The 23,395-nt window shown below is 45.3% G+C and overlaps 1 pseudogene; it reads right to left on the minus strand.

Annotated features, from left to right (window-relative positions):
- Positions 1-4,626: 4,626 nt before the first annotated feature.
- On the minus strand, positions 4,627-16,701 carry LOC129025936 (RNA-binding motif protein, Y chromosome, family 1 member B-like; annotated as a pseudogene).
- Positions 16,702-23,395: the final 6,694 nt, after the last annotated feature.

Consider the following 23,395-nt stretch of genomic DNA (forward strand, 5'->3'; position numbering starts at 1 on the left):
GAGGCCAAGGCAGGTGGATCCTCTGAATTCAGGAGTTTGAGACCACACCAGCCTGGGCAATATGGCAAAACTCCATCCCTCCTAGAAATACAAAAGTCAGCCAGGAATGGTGGCGCACACCTGCAATCCCAGCTATGCAGAAGGCTGAGGCAGGACAATTCCTTTATCCCAGGAAGCAGGGGTTGCACTGAGTTGAGATCTCACCACCGCACTCCAGCCTGGGCGAAAGAGGGTGACTCTGCCAGTGAAAAGAATAAACAAACAAACAAACACACAAACAAAAAACCTTAAAAAGGAGAATACATTGGGATTCTTCTTGGATGTACTAATTCACTAATTGAGCTGCATTACATTCACTGGACGTTTAATATTTTATAAATATTTTTATGACAATAGAGGCATTTCTTCTGTTCAGTACAAAAGTGTCCTTTTTTGAACTGAATGTTCTTGGGAACTGGTTTTATTGCCAAGCCTCATCTGAAATATCAAACACATTTAAGAATGATTTCCATAGAATCAGACATAACAAGGCAGCATTAAAAACTAAAGTTGACTGTGGGGACAATACTTATAAAGCCCTCTTGGGAAAAGCGGCCTCATAATCGGTTACAGAGTTCCTAGCCCAAGAGATGAGAAAAACAGGTCACTTCTGGGCAAGTTCTGGAACCTCACGATATTTGGGGACTCTGAGAGGAGACGAATTCAACCCAATCTACAGGTTCTCGTAGAAAAGCCTGGTGGGAAGTTCCTGGCTTAGCATCTAGTCTCAAGGCTTTAGAAAATATAAGCTGAGCCTAATTATAGAAAGGTCACAGGCCCGGTGTGGTGGCTCACGCCTGTAATCCCAGCACTTTTGGAGGCCGAGGTGAGTGGATCACGAGGTCAGGAGATTGAGACCATCCTGGCTAGCATGGTGAAACCCCGTCTCTACTAAAAGTAGAAAAAAAAAAAAAACAACTTTGCCAGCCGTGGTAGGGGGAACCTGTAGTCCCAGCTACTCAGGAGGCTGAGGCAGGAGAATGGCGTGAACCTGGAAGGCAGAGCTTGCAGTAAGCTGAGACTGAGCTACTGCACTCCAGCCTGGAGACAGAGGAAGACTCCGTCGCGAAAAAAAAAAAAAAAAAAAAAAAAAAAAAAAAGACACTTGGTTCTCACAAAGCAAACTGGAAAGGCCTCTGTGGCCAGGCATGGTGGCTCTCACCCGTAATACCAGCACTCCCACAGGTCAAGGTGGGAGGAACACTTGAGCCCAGGAGTTCACATCTAGCCTAGGCAACATGGTGCAAGACAATATCCCCAAACAAACAAACAAACAGAAATACAAAATTAGCCAGGTATGATGGTGTGTGCCTGTGGTCTCAGTTACTTCGGAGGCTGAGGTGGGAGGACCACTTGAGCCCAGGAGGTGGAGGCTGAAATGAGTCAGACACTGTTTCTAATTTAGAAAGGAATAGTGAATACATGAAGAAATAAATAAATAAAGGCCTCGGTGGTCAATGACCATTCTTACTGCATTTAGATAAATAATGACAAAACTAGTAAGACCAGACTTATTTTGTGAATAAGAGTCAGGAGAAGTAACTGCAGAGAGAATTATATTTCAGTGGAAAACTACAGAACATCCACATGAGATGTCTTACAAATTTTATTAGTCTCCATTTTCAATTCTTCTTTTATTCAATACATAGCTACAACTCCCCAAACTCAAACTTCAACTTTGTGTCCCCCTTTCATGATTTAGCATCACTGACAACTAAAACTGCCCAATTATCCCCAAAACTTGTAACCTGAAGCCAGATGACTATGTATGAACATTTTAAAAAATCATCTTCATGCCTCTAATAACTGATGGCAACACCAGAGACACTAAAAACTGCAAACCAGGGAATTCATTCAGTCTTCACTGCCATCCTCACTCCACCATCTAAAATATACATTAAGCTCAACATAGAGAAATGTCAATTGGCTGCCCTCTGGATGGGGAACAGGGCCTTTGATTAGAACTGATGAGGTCAGGAAGACAGCACCCTCATAAATGATATTAGTACCCTCCTGTAAGCAACCCAAGAGGTCCCAAGCCCCTTCTACCATGTGTAGACTCAGCAAGACGGCTGTTTAAAATCCACAAAGTGGGCCCTTGCCAGAACACTGTATTTGCTGATGCCTTCATCTTGGGCAGCTCAGGCTCTAAGATTATAAGAAATGTTTGTTATAAACCACCAAGTCTAGGTATTTTCTCATAGCAATCCTAGCAGACACAGATCGTAAAATGTATCCTATTATTCATTAAAAAGTACACTTTTCCTATGAAAATTAAGGAAGAAGTCTTTAGCTCTTGTTATATGAAGGCTTTTCACCATTTACTCTAACTTGCTGAAACACAGCCCCTATTCCAGGGTTGATAAATTGTATCTTACAGGTTGTGCTTCTGTTCCCCATTCCTTTAAGTCATTATGACAGAATGGCTCAAGAAGATAATTTGGGTTAAAAGTTCCCAGGGTCAGAGTATCATAGACACTTTTATTTATTTTTATTTTTTGACAGGGTCTCACTTTGTCACCCAGGCAAAAATGCAGTGGAGCAAACATGCTCACTGCAGCCTTGTCCTCATGGCCACAAACGATCCTCCCTCCTCAGTTCTGAGGGAAGGGGACTGCACTGATGCACTACCACATCCAGCAATTTTTTGTCTATTTTATAGGGACAAGACTGCTGCATGTTGCCAAGGCTTGTCTCAAACTCCTGAGCTAAAGAGATATGCCCACCTCAGCCTCCCTAAATGCGGGGAGTAAAGACCTTCACCATCACATCTTGAAAGACACTATTTCTTATGAGGCCACTGTGAAGATACTAGGGAGTTTCATCTTTTCATTTAATCCTCACGGTCCTACATTAAAGGTGAAGGAAAACATAACTTCATGAGATAAATAACTCACTTGAAAATCAAAGTTGGTAACTTCCTGTTTAAAATTATTTGCAGCCTTTCCCTTTAAAAATTGATGATTCTGTCAACGTTTTCTCATGAAGATGCTTCCTCTTCGCAGATTATTTTGCTACTTGATGAATTACAGACTATAAAACTTATGGAACTTTGTATATTCCATTCTGTACACTGCCTGTTCAGGAAAGCTAAATGGTTTACCTGTTTGGTTCCTATTCTTTATGTATTTATCATTAGATAATTTATTAAATCTTTAAGCCATCCCCTATCTGAAATTTTTTGCTGTTGTTTTATACACTTCACTTTACAAAAAGCATAAGGTTTAAGGTATTCCTATTCATACCTTCAATGATATCTGATAGGCTCAGCGTGATGGCTCATGCTTGTAATCCAAGCACTTTGAGAGGCAGAAGAGGGTGGATCAGGACTTTTAGAGAAGCCTGGCCAACACAGTCAAATGCTGTCTGTATTAAAAATACAAAATTTCAGCTAGCTGTGGTGGCACACACCTGTAATGCCAGTTACTCGGGATGCTGAGAAAAGAGAATAGCTTGAACCCAGAAGGTGGAAGTTGCAGTGAGCCAAGGTCCAGTCACTGCACCATGGCTTAGGTGATAAAGCCAGACTCTATCTCAAAAAAAAAAAAAAAAAAAAAAAATTGATAAATTCCCAACCCTCCTAGATTATTCCTATTTGTAAGAATATATTGCTAAAACATTGCTTACAACATTCATTGTCAAATATTTGAAGACAATATTAATGTGAGTACCTCCCAAAACTAAACACTCATTTTTCACTATGTAAACTAGGACCATTTAATTTCATTAAGCTAAGTACCTAGGAAACTTAGCAGGTTCAGTTTGATTTCAGTGGAAAATATGTTTCCATTACCACTGTCCCGCTTCAGTCACAGAATGCTTCAAGAAGAATGTTCTGGATGTTTTAAACTCTAGTTTCAACAGTATCTATTACTTTTTGACCTTTACTATTCCTCTGAAGGACAAACGTTTCAGGGTGAGGCAGACAGCTTCTGAGGGCTTCTGAAACTTGAATTTGTGATTTGTCCACCTAGGTCCCCCAAAGAGAAGAGATTATGGGCGTGAGCCACCTTGCACAGCTGAAGCTGGTAAGTTTTTTAAAAGAAACGCAGCCTAATTAGGAAACTTGTGCAGCTTCCAAGGAAGACTGCAATTGCGCCTACTTTTGTATGTTTTTATGTGCAAACCAACAAACGCAAGTTTTTACAAACAACACAGTTTACTCTGCTATTGAATTTGCTTTTGAGCACGTGTAGCAATAAAATCAGGCACTTTGCATTCCATGTATAGATTTATTCTGAAAATTTTACTACACACATTACACCTAAACAGATAGCTTTCAAATGGTATTAAAAATAATGAAATTACTTTGATAAAGATTCCTTTTCAGCTCAAAAAATTCATGGAGGAAGTTAATAGCTACCTCTCCCTACAAAACTAACTTATTTCTAGTAGTGGTACTCAGGTAATAATACAGAGACAACATTGTAATTTTCGATACCCACGGAAGAACTCTTATTTTAAATATCTGCTTCAGTCTCCTTTTTCAGATCAGCTTCCCCCAACACCTTTTCTAGAAGCCCTGTAACTTGAGCTCCCATATTCTTCACGAGGATCACGGTGCACCCTATCCACTGAAGGTGGATAGGTTTGTTCTTTTCTGCCACTGTGCCCACGACCACTGGAATAGGAATCACGATGGCTCCTTGAGTAACTCTCCCGGCTTCTGTCATATCTATCTCGTGTATTGTTATAATCACGGCGACTGCTTCCACTGAAAGTCATCCGAGGACCTGGTGCAGGTGGTACACCACGAGAGGTCCCTGCAGGGTTGATAAAATAATAGCACTTATGTTGAACTACATTGAAACATTTTTACTGGTATCACTAAACCACGAATCAGTTAAAGTTCTATTTGGAAATACCTGCTTTCCTCTGCCTCTCTTGACAGGATATTAATTGTGACTGCAATAGTCAAAATGTTTTATTTAAAAGAAGTGTCAGTGTAGTATTTTGAAGCTTAAGAAAGTCTATTCTAAAATAAAGGTTGAGTCACGTTTTCTGTAAATGAATTGAAGTTCTAACCTTCCTATAGATCCCTAGGCTTTACACTGTTAACCTTTCCCAACATTTAAACATGTTATGGTTTTCCTTTGTAATTTTCCCTAAAATTTTGTTACAGCAATGATCTGGTCTACTAAATATAATTGTATAATTTACAAAACATACCTGGACGCTTACTATAACTCTGACATGCATGTCTGTAGGAACGTCCACTTGGACGTTCTGAATCATCTCTACCATGGCCGTCATGATCACTATTAAACAAAAAACAAAACAAAACAAAACAAAAAACCTCTTCGTTAGTGTCAGAATGAACAATTTAAGACGTATATTGGAGAAAACCAGAAAATGTTATAGTACCCATATCGTCTAGAAGAATGTTCATCACGGAGAGAACGACCATAATCACGCCATGCACAGTCTTTACGTGGCGGAGCATAACACCTGGTGTCTCGGGAACTTCGATGATTTATGCTTGCATAAGTTTTAAAGAAACAAATTTTAAATGATCAACTTCTAGTATCCAAAACATAACCTGTTTACAACTTTAAAAAAAAAAAAAAAAAAAAAGGCCAGACATCTAAACAGACATTTCTTCAAGTACAATATATTCAAATACCCAAAAAGTACGGGGAACTGATACTCCTTATTAGGGATTCAGAAAATGCATTTCTAAGCCAAAATGTGACACCATACTTCCCACATACTGGAATGCCTATAAATTGTAACAAGCTGGAAATATCAAGTCTTTCAGAGGATGTAGGTAAACTGGAACCCTGATACAGTGCTTGCTGGAATGGAAAATGAGGCAGCTACTATGGAGACATGTGGTGGGTCCTGAAGAAAACAAACATAATTATCATATGATCAAGCAACTCCACACATACATAGCCAGAATTGAGTAAGTGTACTCAAGCTAATATTTGTGCCTAGAAATACTGCGGTGGAAACAACCCAAACAAAATAATGGGTTAACAGCCTGTGTAAGGAGTGAAGTGCGATGACGTAAACGAACCTTCAGGACATCCAGCAGAAAGAAAAGAGACAGACAAAAAAGTCGTGTAGTGTTTGAGCCCATTACAAGGAAATGCCCACAACAGGTAAGTTCATAAACAGAACACAGATTGATGTTTCCTGGTGGCAGCGGGAAGGGAGAAAAGGAAAGGGACTGCTTAACTGATAGTGGAGCTGTAGTCCGGAGTCATGAAAATGTTTTTTTTTTTTTTTTTTTTTTTTTTTTTTTACTAAATAGAGGTGGTTGTTACACAACACAGAATGCATTTAATGCCATTTAATTGTTAACCCAAAGATGTTTAATTTTGGTATGTGCATTTCATCACCACAACAAAAAACCAACTATTTTTTCAATTTTCCTTTACCTATCTTTAGTTGCATAAGCATCATCTCTTGTTGAGGTACTGTTCTTTCTCCGGGAGGAGGATGGCTCTCTGCGTGAAGGACCTGCATAGTTCTCTCTTCCACGTGAAATGGGACCTTTAATTTAACATGATGACATATTACGTAAAGTACAGAAAATTTGAAGAACTATCTTTTCTACTCTAAAACAACTTTAAAAATTATTTCTCCCATGACTCTCCTTCTCTTTCCCTGATTTACCAGACATTCATGACACCTTCAGCATAGCTTACAGCTTTGTATAATCTCTTGGCTCCTAAAAGGCCAGTTCCTCTTAAACACAGTTTAAGCTAAACATTAATTCTCAGGTTAACAGTTCATTTTTAACTGGAAATAACTAGTTAGTTGTTATCTTCCTTTTCATGTGAATTACTGATGACTATTAATGACACAGGGAAAATGCATAAAACCGTCAAAATTTACACTGATTTTAAAGTTTGCATATGGTGTCCTATCTCAGCCAAAGAAAGTACATTTACCCATCTTGTTCAATCTGTCTCACACACACACACAAGTAGTGCAACCCATGAACTACTGAATGTGAAATCTGTACACAAAAGTTCTTCTTTATCTCCAAGTGGTTGGCTCTATCTTAAATGAGGACAAATTAAAATATGCTCCTCCAGCTTTTCTAACGATGGCTAAGATTTATTTTACATGGAATAAGAAATACTGGTAAAAGAGTCATTACATCATTGTGCCTCGTTCAAAATAGAACAGTTTTTCCTTTAATACAGGCTTCACGTGCTATTTCTGACAGGTCAGTCTCTCACCTATGATGTGTTCACTGGCTAATCTTTAAGTGGAAATGTGCTAGCTTAAGTATTGTGAACTCAATTACTACCTAACTTCACCAATCCTCTAATACGAAATGTAAAATTGAAAACAGAAGGTTTCCATTTCCTCCATATTATGATGCATGCCTTAGTAAGAATTTTAATTTGCTCTGCTTAAACTTCTTTGCTGAGAACGGTGACTTTTTTATCGTGCTTTCTTCTGTTCCATCTGAAATCTTACCCTTCTCCTCCTTCTCAAGATTATTACTTCTATTCAATCCTACTGCTCACCTCGTGTTGCTTAGTTCTAAATTCTCTCCTCAAATAATTTCAAATCCTGCACTAAGGATCTCGCGTTAAGGTTTAAACATCCCCGTACAATCTTAATGATAAATGTACAGCCCCTGAATTTCACGACTCTGCATTTCTGTGATATCAACTTAGCTGAAAAATGTTGGACTCCTTCATGTCTACATTTCAATCCTTACTTATCTTGTTAAACAGTATTAAAGCCCAGTGACTGCTTTTCTGCTAAATGCTCTTGTAGTATCCTCAAAGAACCAGCAAGAACGCCTTGCACACAAGCATTACCGAGGTCACAGAAACTGTCTGGCCAGGCCCAGTGGCTCACGCCTCGAGCCACTGTGGAAGGCTAAAGCAGGTGGACTGCTTGAGCCCAGGGCTTTAGTGTCAGCTATGACAATGTAGTGAGATCCTGTCTCTACAAAAATAGGGAATGAAAAATTGGATAGGTGTGGTGGTGCATGCCATGAGTCACAGCAACTCAGGAGGCTGAAACAGGAGGACTGCATGAGCTCCGGAATTTGAGGCTGTAGCAAGCCATCATCTCACCACTGCAGCCTGGCCTGGTGACAGCAAGACTCTAACCTGACAAAGAAACTGAACACACAATTTTTAGATTGGAACACCAGGGGTCAAATAGAAAGGGATCTAGGATATGCAAGGATTCATTAGACTAAGAAGCCTCCCATCAAAGAATACTGCTGGGAACTTTGAGAAAAATTAAGAGGAATTCTCTAGCAAACAAAGCATTAAATGGAACGTTTGCCTCTTTGTAATCGCTTCTTTGATCTGCAGTTAAAAGGTCAAGTATTTCTTCACCATAAATCTGAAATTCACCTAGCGAGATTCAAACTAAAATAAAAGCTATCAATCAATAAGTATGTCCATGTATGTGTCAATTCTAATGTGTTACTCAATCTTAAATTAAGCATTCAGGTAAATAGCTCATTTTCAGTCATACAAAAACTACGGTCTGGCTCTCAGGTAGCATTTACCTTGGCCTCCTATCCCACTATTGCTTCTTGCCACAGTTGAAGGAGCAGATTTTTTAGGAGGAGGACTTCCAATTCTTGAAGATGGAACTCTTTTAACTCCAAACGTTCCCCTAGAAGAACTCATGTGGAGATCAAGAGTGTATCCACCATCACCTGTATTTCATACAAAATCTTTTTAGTTGAGAAACGTCGCTGTTTTTTAAATGGCTAAATATTAGATGTGTATAAATCTTTCCTGCAGATTGTAATTGTAAAATTGCACAATTATCTAAACTAATAACCTTTAGTATTTCTATATGAAATTAGTTTAATTCAAGCAATAAAAGTCCATTTAGAAAATCTACAAAAATAATCAGGAATCATTTCATATATTGGTGTGAGAGAGAGATGTGGGATAAGTGGAGAGTGAAGAGAGAGCAGAAATCTATCATTCAAATATCTAAATATAATCTAGATCAAGAAAAACATATTAGGAGATCAGTAATAAATGGCTGCTCATATCATTCTGGTATGAAGAAAGCTTCGTGAAAACATATCATAAAATTAAACCAAATTCCACTCAAAGGAACTCAAATAATTACAGAATCAAAAGGTGACACCTTAGAAAAGTACATGATCTCTAAAACTTGTTAACATAATTTAGATTCTTAAACTTCCCTTATGTAATAGTAATTTTCAGCTTGGGCTATGCTCAATTTTAATAATCTTTAAGAATTGCATAATAAATAATGAAAAAATTTATATATGTGTGTGTGTATATATATACACACACATATAAATATATGTATATATACACACACATATAAATATATGTATATATACACACACATATAAATATATGTGTATATACACACACATATAATTATATGTGTATATATACACACATATAAATATATGTGTGTATATATACACACATATATAAATATGATTTATATGTGATCTTTAGACTTTTCCTGAGTCACAGACTCTTTGAAGAAATTAGAGTTCTACATTCCTTAAACGGCAGATGCTATATGGCAGGCCAATGCGCAAGTTCTCCATATGAAATGAAAAATAAAATAGATTTGCTTAGATGCTTGCACATGTATAGACAGAAAAACAAATATAGTTGAATCAATCCTAAAATACTGAGTTACAGCCAGGTGCGGTGGCTTACGCCTGTAATCTCAGCACTTTGGGAGGGCGAGGCGGGCGGATCACGAGGTCTGGAGATCCAGACCATCCTGGCAAACACGGGGAAACCCCGTCTCAATTAAAAACACAAAAAGATTAGCCTGGTGTCGTGGTGGAGGCCTGTAGTCCCAGCTACTCGGGAGGCTGAGGCAGGAGAATGGCATGAACCCAGGAGGTGGAGTTTGCAGTGAGCCAGGATCGCACCACTGCACCCCAGCCTGGGCGACAGAGCGCGACTCCGTCTCAAAAAAAAAAAAACAAAACAAAACTGAATTACAGACATTACATCTTAACAGACAGTTTTCAAATAGCATTCAAAATTATGAAATTACTTTGAAAAAATTCATTTTCATCAGTATACCTCAAAAAATTCATGGAATAAGACAGTATCTACCTCTCCCCACAAACCAATCTATTTCTTTTACTGGTACTCAGCTAATAATGCTGAAACAACATTTTAATTTTCGATATGTGAGAAAGAATTGGTATGCAAGAACTATTATTTTAAAGATCTGCTTTAGTCTCCTCCTTCACATCAGCTTTCCCTACCACCACCTCTAGAAGCCCTGTAACTTGAGCTACAATGTGCTTCACAAGGAGGATGGTGCACCCTATCTGTTCCTTTCTTCCACCGTGCTCACCATCACGGGAACAGAAATCACCACGGCTCCTTGAGTAACTCTCCAGACTTCTGCCATGTCTATCTCATGTATTGTTATAACCGTGGTGACTCCTTCCACCCTAAGTCATCAGAGGCCCTCCCTCATGTGGTGTACCACGGGAGGTCCCTGCGGTGTTGATAAAATAATAGAAAGTACGTTGAGCTACATTTCAACATTTTTACTGGTATCACTAAAGCATGAACCAGTTAAAGTACTATTTGGAAATATCTGCTTTCCTCTGTCTTTGGGGTCACGATATTCATTATGCCTGCAATAGTCAAAAGGTTTTATTTAAAAGAAGTGTCAGAGTAGGATTTTGAAGCCTAAGAAAGACTTAAACTTAGATATTTCCTGAGTCACAGACTCTTTTGACTAATTAACGTTCTACATTCCTTAAGTGGAAAATGCTTTATGGCAGCCCACTATGCAAATTATCCATATCAAAATATTTGCATCCATGTGTGCATGTGTATACACAGAAAAATAAATGTTGTGCAAGCAATCCTAAAATACTGAGTTTCTACTGTCCTTCTGGAAGGTTTTCAAGATTTCACTGTATTTTGACAATGCAACATCTATGAACTACGGGGCCCCAAAGAGAGAAACTCTAAAGTATTACGAATGTGAATGAGTTCTGCAGAAAACCTGTGGAGTACACACAATCATCATTCATAAACTCAGTTCAGTTGAAATTTATGTTATTTCCGTGCAAAGTAATTAAGATTTTAAAACAACTTTTAGATATTAGTTCAATCTTTCCTATAATACGTCTTTAGCACTTACAAATGATTTTGCTTATCAACAAGAATTTACTTTTCCTGGGAAGTAAATAAAATTGAGAAATTTCTACATCTTCCAACACTGTCTTTCAGTCCTATGGTTCCATCTTTATATTGTAAAACATTACCCAAGTGTCCTCCACGTGAGTGATGCCACCCTCTTCTTCCTCCACTGCTTCTTCTTGTAGACCTCAGACTTCCCGAAGGGCTTCTGTGTCTTGAAGGAGGTGGTGTTCTCCGCGTACCACCACGTTGAAAGGATGGTTTATTGGCTTCTTCTACTTTTATTGCTTTTCCATACAAATACTGAAAGAATAAAGTATACAATCGAGAAAACTGTCACAGTTAACCTAAACACATTTTACAGATGTTTTACATCAACTCTATTTCAGTTCTACACGTTTTCACCAAAGACAAACATTTTTCTTTTTTTTTTTAATTTTTTTTTTTTTTTCCTGAAATGATCGCGTCCTTCACAATGTGAAATTTGAGACATTTGCTGAGCACATGCCTTCCATGAAGGGATAAACAGAAATTCTATTATTCAGTTTCCTTGAAAGGCCTCCAATATTAAAAAATAACACCTCAAAAAATTAACCCATCACACATTCTGCCAGACAATGTGGCACATGTTCTTTACAATACATAATTTACTTCACCTTTGCATCCACGTCACTTATTTAAAAGCCTCAGTGTTTCAAGTGTATATAAAAGAATGTGTCATTTTAAAAAGTAAGGTTATTTATTCAAAGGCATTAGTTACATTATTCATTTTGAATTGTTTCCTGTTTATTGTGCTCATACTCACATACAAGGTCCCAGTATAATTTACAATTCTGTATTTACTCTACTTCTGTTTCCTTAAATGTGATATAGGGTTGGTCTCCTTCATGTCTTCTGCCTTACTAATTTCTTATTTGGCCTTAGACGTGTCCCTGTAAAACAACTCGTAGTAGAGTACTGCATGCTGTTTCTCAGAAATGCTTAAATGTCCTAATTAAATTCACGATAACTTTCTTCAATTTAATCTTTTCTATAGGCCAAAGCAATGTTTCAAAACAGTTTAGCTAAGAACTCTATTTCAAAATCACATGGCTTTGGTAGTTGGGGGAAGATCTTAGATACTTTCCAAGATCTCTTGCAGCCACGTAGCCAGTTGTTCCTACCTTGAGACTTCTTTTGCTACTTCTGGGCCAAAAATATTTTCCCCAGATTTGCACATGGCTGCTCGCTTCCCAGTATTCCAAGGTCAGCCAAAATTTCTTAAACTCCTCATTCGTCCTGAAAACTCTAAGTACCTCCTTATTTCCGTTCTTAATAGTTATGTGCATATAACACTTATATTTATTTTTATACAATAAAATATGGGAGATGAAGTGATTTAGAAATCACAGCTACAAAAACTACCTCTTCTTCTGCTTGAAAACTAGCGGAAAAAATTATCATAGATTACTATACAAAAGTCAAAATTATCTCCAGTCCTGACACCATGCCATGAAGAGAAAGCAGCTCTCGTGTTCTACCACACCTTCAAACACAGAAGTATAAGAGTGAATAAAAATGTACTGTCTGCTGTGTACCAGGAAGTCTGCTAGATATAACAGAAATGAAAGCAACTAGGAAAGTTTAAATATGCACTAAAGACAATTTAACGATCGAGAGATTAATACATGGTACAGGGAGTACAAAATACCTAGTATATACGATGAGGAAGAAACTCTAAAATCTAAGTTGTTTTTGAAGAATAAATTATTATTTCGTAGACATTTACAGAGAATGGTAACGCTCACCAAGTCCAAGAAAGCATACTCGAGATAGCACAAAGGGTAACAGAAACTACAATCAGATTGTGATAATGTTATAAAACACAAAAAGCTCCAAAGCGTCCAGGATGGAATGATCTTGACTGCAACACAAAGGAATTCGGTAGTTAACAGTATTACAGAAAAGTTTAAAGCCGTAGTAAACACACAATCCCTGGAATTTAAGTCTCAATAGGACAAGAGTCCATGGATTGGATCAAAACAAGTCCAACAACACACTGGGAAAATCAGGAATTAGGTATGCGTGTTACATAAATCACTCTGGTGACAGACTAAAAATGTGCTTAGGAGAAAAGGGCAACGATGGGACAAAAATGTCAGTTAGTTGCTCTGTTATCCAAATTCAATGTTCTCATATTATTTTCTATGTTCAACTTCTTAACACTTCCTTCAGTGAAAAGGTCCTCTTTAAATATACTTTCTCTAGAATACATTTTCAGGGAATGGACAAGAATGTTTCCGTCTAGTGAGTCTGTCTAGGTGTCTCTTTACGGAAGACTTCTTTCTTGTAAGTGTGTCTAGGTATATATCCACGGTTTGTCTACGCTACAAAAGTCTTTCCAGGAATCGGACGTAACTCCCTTAATAGCATGTCATAAATATTGACTTCTTTCTCTCATATTCCTGACGGTTCTTTCTAAGTTTTAAACCTCTTTGTAAGCTTCTGAAAATCTACCTACGCTCATATTGAAGTACAAACATGGAAATTGGGTTACCATAGAGTAATTCATACAACGTTTATTTCTATATCCTTTCAAAAACACTTGCATCTATGAGGCAAAAAGAAGAGGATGGCTAAAGCATTTCAGTTCACACGGCATTCTGCTATCTTCAAAAGTTTAGTAATACTAGAAAGACCTACTAATACTGCTAATTGAAAAACAAAGTTAAAACATTATTCACTAGGGACCCTTACCTTTCCATTCATATCTTTGGCAGCATTCCTAGCATCTGCAGGGTTCTCAAAAGTAATAAATGCGAAGCCTCTACACTTGTTTTTTCGATCTTTCTTCCAAACAACTAAAATACATGAAAACATTTTACATGTACATAACTAACTCACCATAATAACACACATCTTAGAGTTACATGAAATCAGAAAATAATTACATTTCACATCATTACTACGATTCTTAATACTGAGTCACCCATATAACCTGCCTATTATATTTCATTTTGCTCTCCAGCTGCACAAATAATTTACTTTTGCTCATTTTCCTTTTGAAGTAGTAGGTGACCCTTTCCACAGACCCTTCAGCTGCTGCCATGAGAATTATCCGAATATCAAACAGAAACTTCAAAACAACAGTTTAAAAACAAACAAAAAAAATCATTTTAATTTAAGAATTCAAGGAAATATTTTCAGTGTATGTCTACTTTGGTAAAAAAATAAATATAAAATATACAGAAATATATGTTGGCATCAAGAGTTACCTTCCGACACGCGACCATGTTCCCCAAATACTGCTTTAAGCGTCTTTTCATCGGCTTCTCTACTTAGCCCACCAACGAAAAGCTTGCCAGGCTGATTCGCTTCCATCATTTAGCTGTAAAGGATGAAAATTTATCTATATTTAGATAACAATAAGAGAGCCCAAAACATAAAATTTTATTACATACTGTGTTGAAACCTCAAGTGAAATACCCTTACAGAGGCTGACATCTTCCTAGTATTACTTACTCGAAATATGAAAAATGTGTAACATACAGAGCAAAAGCAGCACTGACTTCATGGAAAAACGCTGCATTTTACTACAAACCTCACAAAAACTCCTTTATAAAACTTAGATAACAAAAGCCATTGCGATTTTATAAAGTTGCAATACTCAGGAAGCCCGCACTTAAATACTTTGATTTGGTAACTAAACATTTAGGAGGTACAATGTGATTTTGTTTGTTTGTGTGTTTGTTTTCTTTTTTTTTTTTTTCCAGAGACTTCAATTTCCTTTAGGCAAAGTGTACGTCCATTAATAGCATTTAATAAATACTGTCTTCCTTCTCTCATATTCCTGAGAGGAGGACTGAAGCGTCCTCCAACCAGCTTCAAGTGATCGTGCCACATCTCAGCTTCCCAAGTAGCTGGGCGTACAGGGGCTGGCGATCTCAGCTGGGCATGTGTGTGGGTGTCTGTGTGTGTATAGAAACAGCTTTCCCCATGTTGCCGAAGCTGGTCTCGAACTCCTGGGCTCAAGTGATCTGCTTGCATGAGGCTATGAAACCGATGGGATTTCAATGGTGAAACACCACGCCAAGACTGCTATTTGGATAAATGATTAAATTCTCCTAATTAAAGTACATGCTTTCTTGGGGGAGTATATTTTAAATATTTTACAAACGTTTAGTGATTTGAAATATACGAGAGATCAGGGATCCCCAAACACGGGCCTCCAACGGGTACCTGTCTCTGGCCTGTTAGTAATCCCGACGCAGAACAGGTGGTGAACCACTCGCACTGCCTGAGCCCCGCCACCTGTGGGATCAGCAGAGGCATTGCATTCTCACAGGAACCCTACTGTGAACTGCCCATGCGAAAAATCCACGTGGCGCTCTCCTTACGAAAACGTAATGCCTGAGAACAACCTAAGGTGGAACAGTTCCATCTAGAAACCATCCCACCTATCCTCCCGCTGCCACACCCTGTCCTCCTCACAGATCCCCTGCCCGGTCCCTGCCCCCTGTCACACCGCTCTGACCCGAAGCCCCGCCACACCCGGTGCCCGTTGGGGCCCCGACACCCACCACCCACCCCAACGTGTCCAACTCGCAGCCTTCTCCCCCTACCCACCCCTTGTCTGGGGAAAAATCATCTTCCACTAAGCCCGTCCTTGGTGCCAAAATGGCAACAGATTAACGGAGCTCATTATGTTACACAGGCCGGTCTCCATCTCCTGACCACAAGCCATCCTCCCATCTTGACTTCCCCAAATTGCCCGGATTACCAGAGTACGTCTGCATGCCAGGTTAATAAAGTAACTCAAGCGCGATTATTTCGTTTCCGTTTTAGGCTATCTATCGCCATTTACCTCGATTACACTCACTTACTCGGTTTAAATTATTTACGATACCAGAGATACAGGAAACATTTCCAATAGTGTCTTACAAGGAGGGAGACATTTCAAGGCTTTACAGACACAAATTTAAACTGTGATTATTTATGGCCCCAGACTTCTACATACACTAAAGTAACGCAATTTATGTCCAATGTTGATCATTCCTGCCAGACAAATCAGAAATTTGACACGTGCTGACTAACAGGACAAGTTTTTCATCACAGTGGTTAAATTAAAGTGCCTGCATATTTAAATTATGACCACATACCGAGAGAAAAACCGCTATAATAGAAAGTGCACACGAAAACAATGGCGCCCTAGCTCGCTGTCCCACGACCTTACCCACCGGTCAGACATGGCCGACAGTGAAAGGAAGACTCCTCAAGAAACAGACAACGAGTTCATGAAAATTAGTTTCTTAATAACACTAGCGATTTCTTTCCCTCCTTTGTCCTCCCCTAATTCAACACCGACACATTGAAAACCCATCTGCTTTTACAGACAACATCCAGAAACCTCGCTGTCTTTGTATTTTTGCTGAGAGACCAACCTGAGCAGAGAAACAGAAAATAAAGATGCTTTTGAGTAGGACAAACGGCCTCTGGGTCGCGGGGCCCTCACGGCGCATGCATCTGGCTGCCGCACAACGGGTGGCCGACCGCGGCCTAAGATGCCACAACCGGACCGTGCGCCAAGCACGCCGGAAGTGCCGGAACAGCCAGCCACTCTCCGCGGCTGATCAGTGCGTGGGCGGAGGGCGTCTTCCGGGGTTTCCCGCATCCAGTGGCCCGCAGCTCCACCATCCCGGGGAAGGCCTTCCGCGAGAAGCCGCGAGAGCTTGTAGCAGGGGGCGCCGGCAGTGTGCGCTTTGGAAGTGGGTGCTTGGAAGTCCTACACCCTAACTGGCATCCTGACTGTCGCAAGCCGTTGACCCACGGTGAACACATGAAACATCTCTGTTCCTTAGGCGGACCAGGCAGATATTACTGAGAACTGCCGATCTAGTGTATAGAGAGAGGGACCAGCGCCGGCGGCTTGGGCGGCTTAGGCACGGTGGGGCCGGGCGGGAGCCTGGGAGGAAAGTCGCCTTCTTTTACAGAAGTACAAGAATTCCCCTGCTCTTGAGGACAGAACGCTTGCAGGGACTCTCGCAGGTCTAGGCAAATGCAGGCTCCCAGTATCATGCTTCCTCCCTGAGGATGCTGTTCTCCCAGGAGCATTCCGAAGGACTTCTCATCCAGTGCCCTGGGTACACTGGAGGCCAGCAGCCAGGGATGCCCATCGATTGCCTTCGTGGACGCTGTTGTGTACTGCCTTACTGACCCAGAGGCTCCCGCAAGCGCAGTCGCGGCCGCGATGCCCGCTGGCAGGGCTCTGCAAGACCAGGACTTCTGCCTATGGCTCCTAGATTCCTGCACGCAGGTGACCCTGCAGTGGCCCATGGCCCACGGCGAGTAAGGCGGGCTGCGGGCCCGGTGGGGCTTCCCGGGAACACTGTGTCCACGTAGGTGTGGCAAAGGATTGTCAGCAGGGGACGCCCGCGGGCTTCCGGGGAAGCGGCCCCCAGAGGCCAGGTGTTGCGGAGGTGTGGGGAGGGAGGAGTAGGCCGTGGTCTGTGGGAGCTCCGGAGGAGGGCTCCCGTGGTCAGCCTTGAGGCAGGAGAGGGCGGCAGCGGTGCAGAGGGAGGAGGCGGCCTTGAGGGAGGATGCGGTGCTGGTTGTGGACAACATAATGGCGGTGGTCCAGGTGGTGGCCAGGGAGGAGGCCGACGCCAAGTGGCAGGAGGAGGATCAGAGGGAACAGCCTGGCCCTGGCCCCAGCTGGCAAAGGACTCTCTGGACATCCTTCTCTTGGAGCTGGGCTACACGAACACCCCAGGCCCCAGCGCATGCCCAGTTTCTGGGCCAGATCCTCAACCTTGCAGCTGCCCATTCGGGCTGGCTGGCAGCTGGGGCTGGGTGTTAGGCTTCCCAAGGCAAGATGGGGTGGGGCCAGGCCAGAGCCGCAGGGGCTCAGCCAGAAGACAGAGGATGGAGAACGGGAGGGAAACCGAGGTCAGGCTCCTGTAGATAGGAAGGCAGGTTGTTTGTGGGTGCCATCAGAGCACGTGGTAGGGACGGGTAGGCAAGCTCATCAGGAAGTGGGGAGAATATCCGCGCCAAGGACCCGTCACACACAGCACAATGTTGAAGGGCACTTTTCTCTTGGAAAGTCCCTGGAGGAAGGGGAGTCTGCATGCCAATTCCAGCCATGAAACCATTCCGGCTGCCCATGCCTGTTTCTAGCAGGCTCATCCCAGAAACCCAAGGTGCACACCCAGAATTCGGCCCGGATCACAAAGCGTGAAGACGTCCTGCTTAGCTACCTGAGGGAACTTCACCTCAGGCTGTGGACATTGTGTCTGGGGAAGGGGTGGGGTTTCCGAGTCAGGTTGGTGTCACCTTGGTACCACAAGGTGTCTACGGGGAGAGCTGAGAAGAAGAAAAGCATGCTTCACCCCAGCTAGCAGGCCACCTCCGCCCATCTAGATGAAAAGGTCCCTTTGAGTCTCTCCTCTTTCTCCTTCTTAGCCAGGCAGGTGACCGGAATTCAGCCATCCCAGGTACCTACCGGAGGCAGGATGAAGCTTTCCTCTTGTCACAACACTTATCTCTGCATGGAAGGGATCATGAAGGAGCATCGTGTCGGCGTCCTCCTAAAGGAGCGCCTCCCGGCATGGTAGAGGAGGTGGTATGCGGAAGGGTACACCTGGCATAAGACTTTGGGACTCCTCTCCCTGGAGGATACAGGGTTACTCATTCCACTGCAGGCTAGGGGTTCTGGGATCATGAAGGTCAAGCCCCCAGCTACAGGCAGGAATCTGCCTAACTGAGGTTCTTCAGCTGGTTGGCTGACCATGAATGCCCAGGTCTGCAGCCTTGCTAAGGTGGGGCCGCTGTGGGGCCTCATGTGAAAGGAGCTTGGGGGTTGTTCCTTGGCCTCTGGGGAACGGGCTTTGAGGCAAGACCTGACCTGTCATGGAACACTTTCCCCAGTCCCCTGGATCATCAGCCAGGGGCTGTAGCTCAATCCCCTCTAGTACTACCTGAGGGAGTTAGGGCCTCAGAGAGGAGGCCAGGGCTGGGGGCTGAGAGTCCTGTGGGTGCTGGCGCTGGGACACACATGGACAACCCAAAGCTCCGAAAAGAGACTGCAGTGAGCAAACCCAGGCCATCCATGGGCTGAGACAGAAATACCCATCAGGGAACTGTAACACGCACATTTCAGGGCTGTGGAACCTTAAGCCGCCTAAGTGGCCTGGGTGGCTAAGTTCAGTGTGTGAGAAGCAGGTCTCAATGGATAGCTGCTTCAGCATCCCTTACCGGCTTCCTAAACCCACCCTTAGGCCTGCTACAACCTGAGGCTCAGTTTGGGCTCCACTAGAACCCCCTCACCCTCTAGGCAGATGTCCACCCCATGTCCGTCTATGTCTATGTGCTTTCAGAATGGCTCTCCCAGCCCTCTCGTGTACTTTTCCGATGACCCCAGGCTTTCTGGCCCAGCCCAGTTGACAGTGAACAGCTCTTCTGGTGGCAGTCCCAGCTCACCGGGGCTGACCAGAGATGAAGGACTGACCCCCATCTTTTACCGCAGCCAAGCGAGCCCAGGCCCTCTTCTCTCAGCCGGCCAGCCTCCTGTCCTTGCGGCCCGAGTATGCGCTAATCACTGTCTCTGTTTCCTCTCTCCCCCATCCCTGCCTTCTCCTGCTCCAGGCTTCTCCAGCTCTCAGAGGAAGCCCAGGAGGAAGGTAAGTGGGATGCGAGGCCCTGGCCCCCATGTCTCCTCCCCAGCGTTCCTGCTCCAGAAGACGTTGACCTCCACGCCACCTCTAAGAATTGCCACGTGTCCCTGTCTAACCCTCTCCTATCTCCCCCTGCCACCCGCAACCCCCAGCTCTCATCCACTGCAGAAATCCATGAGGAAGGTACGAGAACACAGGACTTCTGGTCCCCAAGAGGGGCCCAGGGCCTGGCTTGAGCCCGTGTGGGGGTGTGGGAGAGGGTGGGGAAGCCACGAGGTACCAGCCAGCCAAGGGGTCCCCACAAGTGGACCTAATGTAACCCACTAACCATGGCCAATGCTTGACCAGAGACAGCATGGAGTCTCGAGGGTGGGACGCCTTCCACGCAGTCCCCCAGGAAGTAGCAGGGCCAGGGACTCCCCAGGCAGGTGTAGGCTAGGCTCTTTGTCACCAGGGCATCCGCAGGCATGGGCCAGAGGGGACGCTTCATGGCCAGAAGTAGGCCCACCCCAGCTTCCACCCCAGGGCGGGAAGCCGAGAACCCGTGGTGGCATTGAGCCCTGGGCCTGGCCGGGACCCCAGCCACATCGTGGGACAGTACAGGGTCGGGGGAGGGAAGGCAGCTGGGGGCAGAGCCACTGTCGGGTCCCTTGTGCACATGCCCTTGCCACCCCCCTGTCGCCAGGCCCCCTCACAGCCTTCTGCTGTGAGACCCTTGTGGTGCACACGGCCTGGGGGCAGATAAGAGGGCTGGGGTCTCATGCCCAGATCAGCAGGCAGAGATGTCATTAGCACCCTGGGCTGCCAGTACCCTCGGAGGGTGGAAAGAATCCCATCAGGGACTGAATGAGTGGGCCCTCAGCTCTTGGGATGGCAGGAGGAAGTGGGGGTCCTGGGGACACCTCCCATAGCCCATCTGTGGCTCTGCCTCCCAGGGCTACCAGCCCTGCCCTTGTGGGCCCCTGGTGCTGCCCAGCCAGGTTAGAACCTCATGCATGGGCCTTGGCGCCCCGGCCAAAGGCACGGACCCCCTTCTGGGGGCACCCCCGGACAGAAAGGGGATGGGGTCTAGCAAAGGAAGGTCCAGCCCCAGTGCCGAGCCTCCTCCACCCAGGGCAAGAGCCACAGCTCCTGGCCACCCTCTGAGGCTCCGTTTTCCCATCTAGGGTTCTCCCGGATGCTGAGAGCAGGGTTTGGGGACATGGGACTGGGGCCGTGCTGGTGCCTGGGCCAATTCTGACCGTGTCCTGCTGGCTCCCCGCACACACCCCACCCTCGGGCTGCAGTGGTGACGGGCCGCTTTTCCATTCACCTGGGACCCTTCTCCTTTGACCTCTGACCCACGGTTTTGCCTCTTGTTCAGTGGCCTCCTTGTCCCATGAAGTTCATGTACCAGGTACTTGCGTGACTTCAATGCCATGTGGGCGCAGGTGTGGCCATCTGGGGGGTGCAGGACCCAAGAAGGAACAAGAGGGGCCGTGTAACCCCGCACGGCCTGGCCTGCTTGCCCCATCACCTCGACCCTCCCCTCCCCTCCTCTGTGTGCTGCCACCGCTCACACTGGTTCTCCCTCCCTCCTGCCCTTTCTGCCTACCATGATGCTGCGTCTGCAGAGGAAGTTCAAGAAGGTACGCCGGCGCTCCTCAGCCTCCAGGCCAGAGCCCCCGTCCTCCCTTTTGTCCTCTCTCGCTTCCTCCCTCTTGCCCACCCCTTGTGCAGTTTGGACCAACAATGTAACCCGATCTGGCCTCTGGGCTCGGGACAGAGTGAGGACCCTGGCTTAGGAAGGGCTGGCCGATGGAATGCAGACTTCCTCTGGGTCTCCCAGGCAGAGAGGATTCATTCTGTAGCTTGGGGACCAGGAGGGTGTTCCTGGGCCGCCAACAGGAAGATGGGAGGTGGGGGTGGCCAGCCTTGAGTCTAAGGCAGAGCAGGCCTTGGTAGGACGGTGCTGGGGTCCACTGGGACTCTCTGGATCCACCGGAGTGGGGTGGGAAGAGCTCAGGACGAGAGGCCTCCACCCTGCCCCGGTTAGCAAGCCAGAAGCAGGAAGGTAGGGAGGGGTGACGTGGAAGGGATTGTGGAGGGGCAAGTGGAGTGAAGCAGAAAGGCAGGCTGAGGCCCAAGCTGGGAACGCTGGGGACCCGAAACAGCTGTGGGCCACGTGTGCAAAGGCCCAGTCAGGTCCCAGCATCCCACCCAGCGCCTGGGCCCGAGCCAGACACACCCGGTGCGAGGACGCCCCCTGGGTGGGCCTGGCCTCGCTGGCAGTGGGGCTGGCAGAACCCCTGGGTGGAGGTTGGAAAGCTGAAGATTCAAGTCAGGGGCCCCAGCTGGGGAATGCTTCTCAGCTTCCGCCGTTCATGAGCCTGTGGGGCTGAGGGGCTCCTCCCTGTTGGGACTGAGCTATTGCATGACTCCAGCCTCAGAGAGTCCCCTGAACAAGAAAGTGCATGCTAGGCGGGGGATGGGGCTCCAGCTGTGCAGGGAGAGGGTGCCCAGGAGATGGCCTGTGGGGGTGACAGGGCTGCCAGGTCACTCTGGAAGCAGCACTGAGGCCGACAGATAGACAGCAAGGCAGAGTGGCGCAGGAGCAGAGGAGGCAGGGCCGCCAGGAGAGCTTTGCTGCTTGGCTATGTGGTCGCTCCCCCCAAGCACTCAGGCACTCAGCCTCCCACCACATCCTGCCCTTCTTTCTGGCTGGCCTTCCCACCCCGAGGGGTTCCTCCTCAGCCAGGCGCTGCGTCCAGCAAAACCCCTAAGTCAGCAAGGCCGGGGCCGGCATCCCATTCATCGTCCTCACCACACCATTCCTTCTGGGCCCTTGGCCAGACTTTGGCGCTCAGGATATCCCAGTGCTCACTCCCCATGCACACGCACCCACCAAGGTATCTGGAACGGGGGACCTCAGGGCCCCCGGCAAAACCAAGAGTGCTGGCAGGCTCTCTGTGATGTGCAGGGGGCTCCCAGGCAACCGAGGGATCTGCCAGCCTGGACACTCGAGGGCCACCGGGCCCCGGGCTGGGCACTGGCAAGGCAGGATCCCTACCCCCACCCCGGGGCCCAGGCCTGCTGGCATCAGCCAACTGCAGAGGAGGGCGTTGGTTCAGACTCGGAGGGCCGAGGGCATCTTTCTCTTCCCCTGACGCCTGGGCCTGGAAGGCCAGGCCTTGCTGCTCCACATGGTGCCACCGGGTTCGGGCTGTCAGGGCCTCGCAGATGCCAAGGCTCTGAGCTTCTGCCACACAGCAGAGGGGGAAGTGGCAGGACCACCCGGCAGCGCCAGAGCCCCGGCAGGTGCGCCCCCTCTCCCCTTTCTCCCGAGCCTCTTCCTTCCCCATCTTCTTTCCAAGCCCCTATCCTCTTTCCTCCCACTCCTCCCTTCCCAGCCTTCAAAGACTCTGCCTGTCTAGCTCCTATTTCTTCCCTTCCTCTTCCTCACCCTCCCTCCCGGCTCCAGGCCCTGTGCTCTTCCCCTTCAAAGCCCTTCAAAGGGGCTTTTGGAGGCCTAGAGCAGAAACTGGGCTGTCTTATTTCTGGGGGGTGGGGGTACACCCAGCTGAAAAGGAGGGCCGCCTTCAGCAGGGGGATCCC

This window comes from Pongo pygmaeus, chromosome Y, assembly GCF_028885625.2.
Source record: "Pongo pygmaeus isolate AG05252 chromosome Y, NHGRI_mPonPyg2-v2.0_pri, whole genome shotgun sequence".
Classification (NCBI taxonomy): domain Eukaryota; kingdom Metazoa; phylum Chordata; class Mammalia; order Primates; family Hominidae; genus Pongo; species Pongo pygmaeus.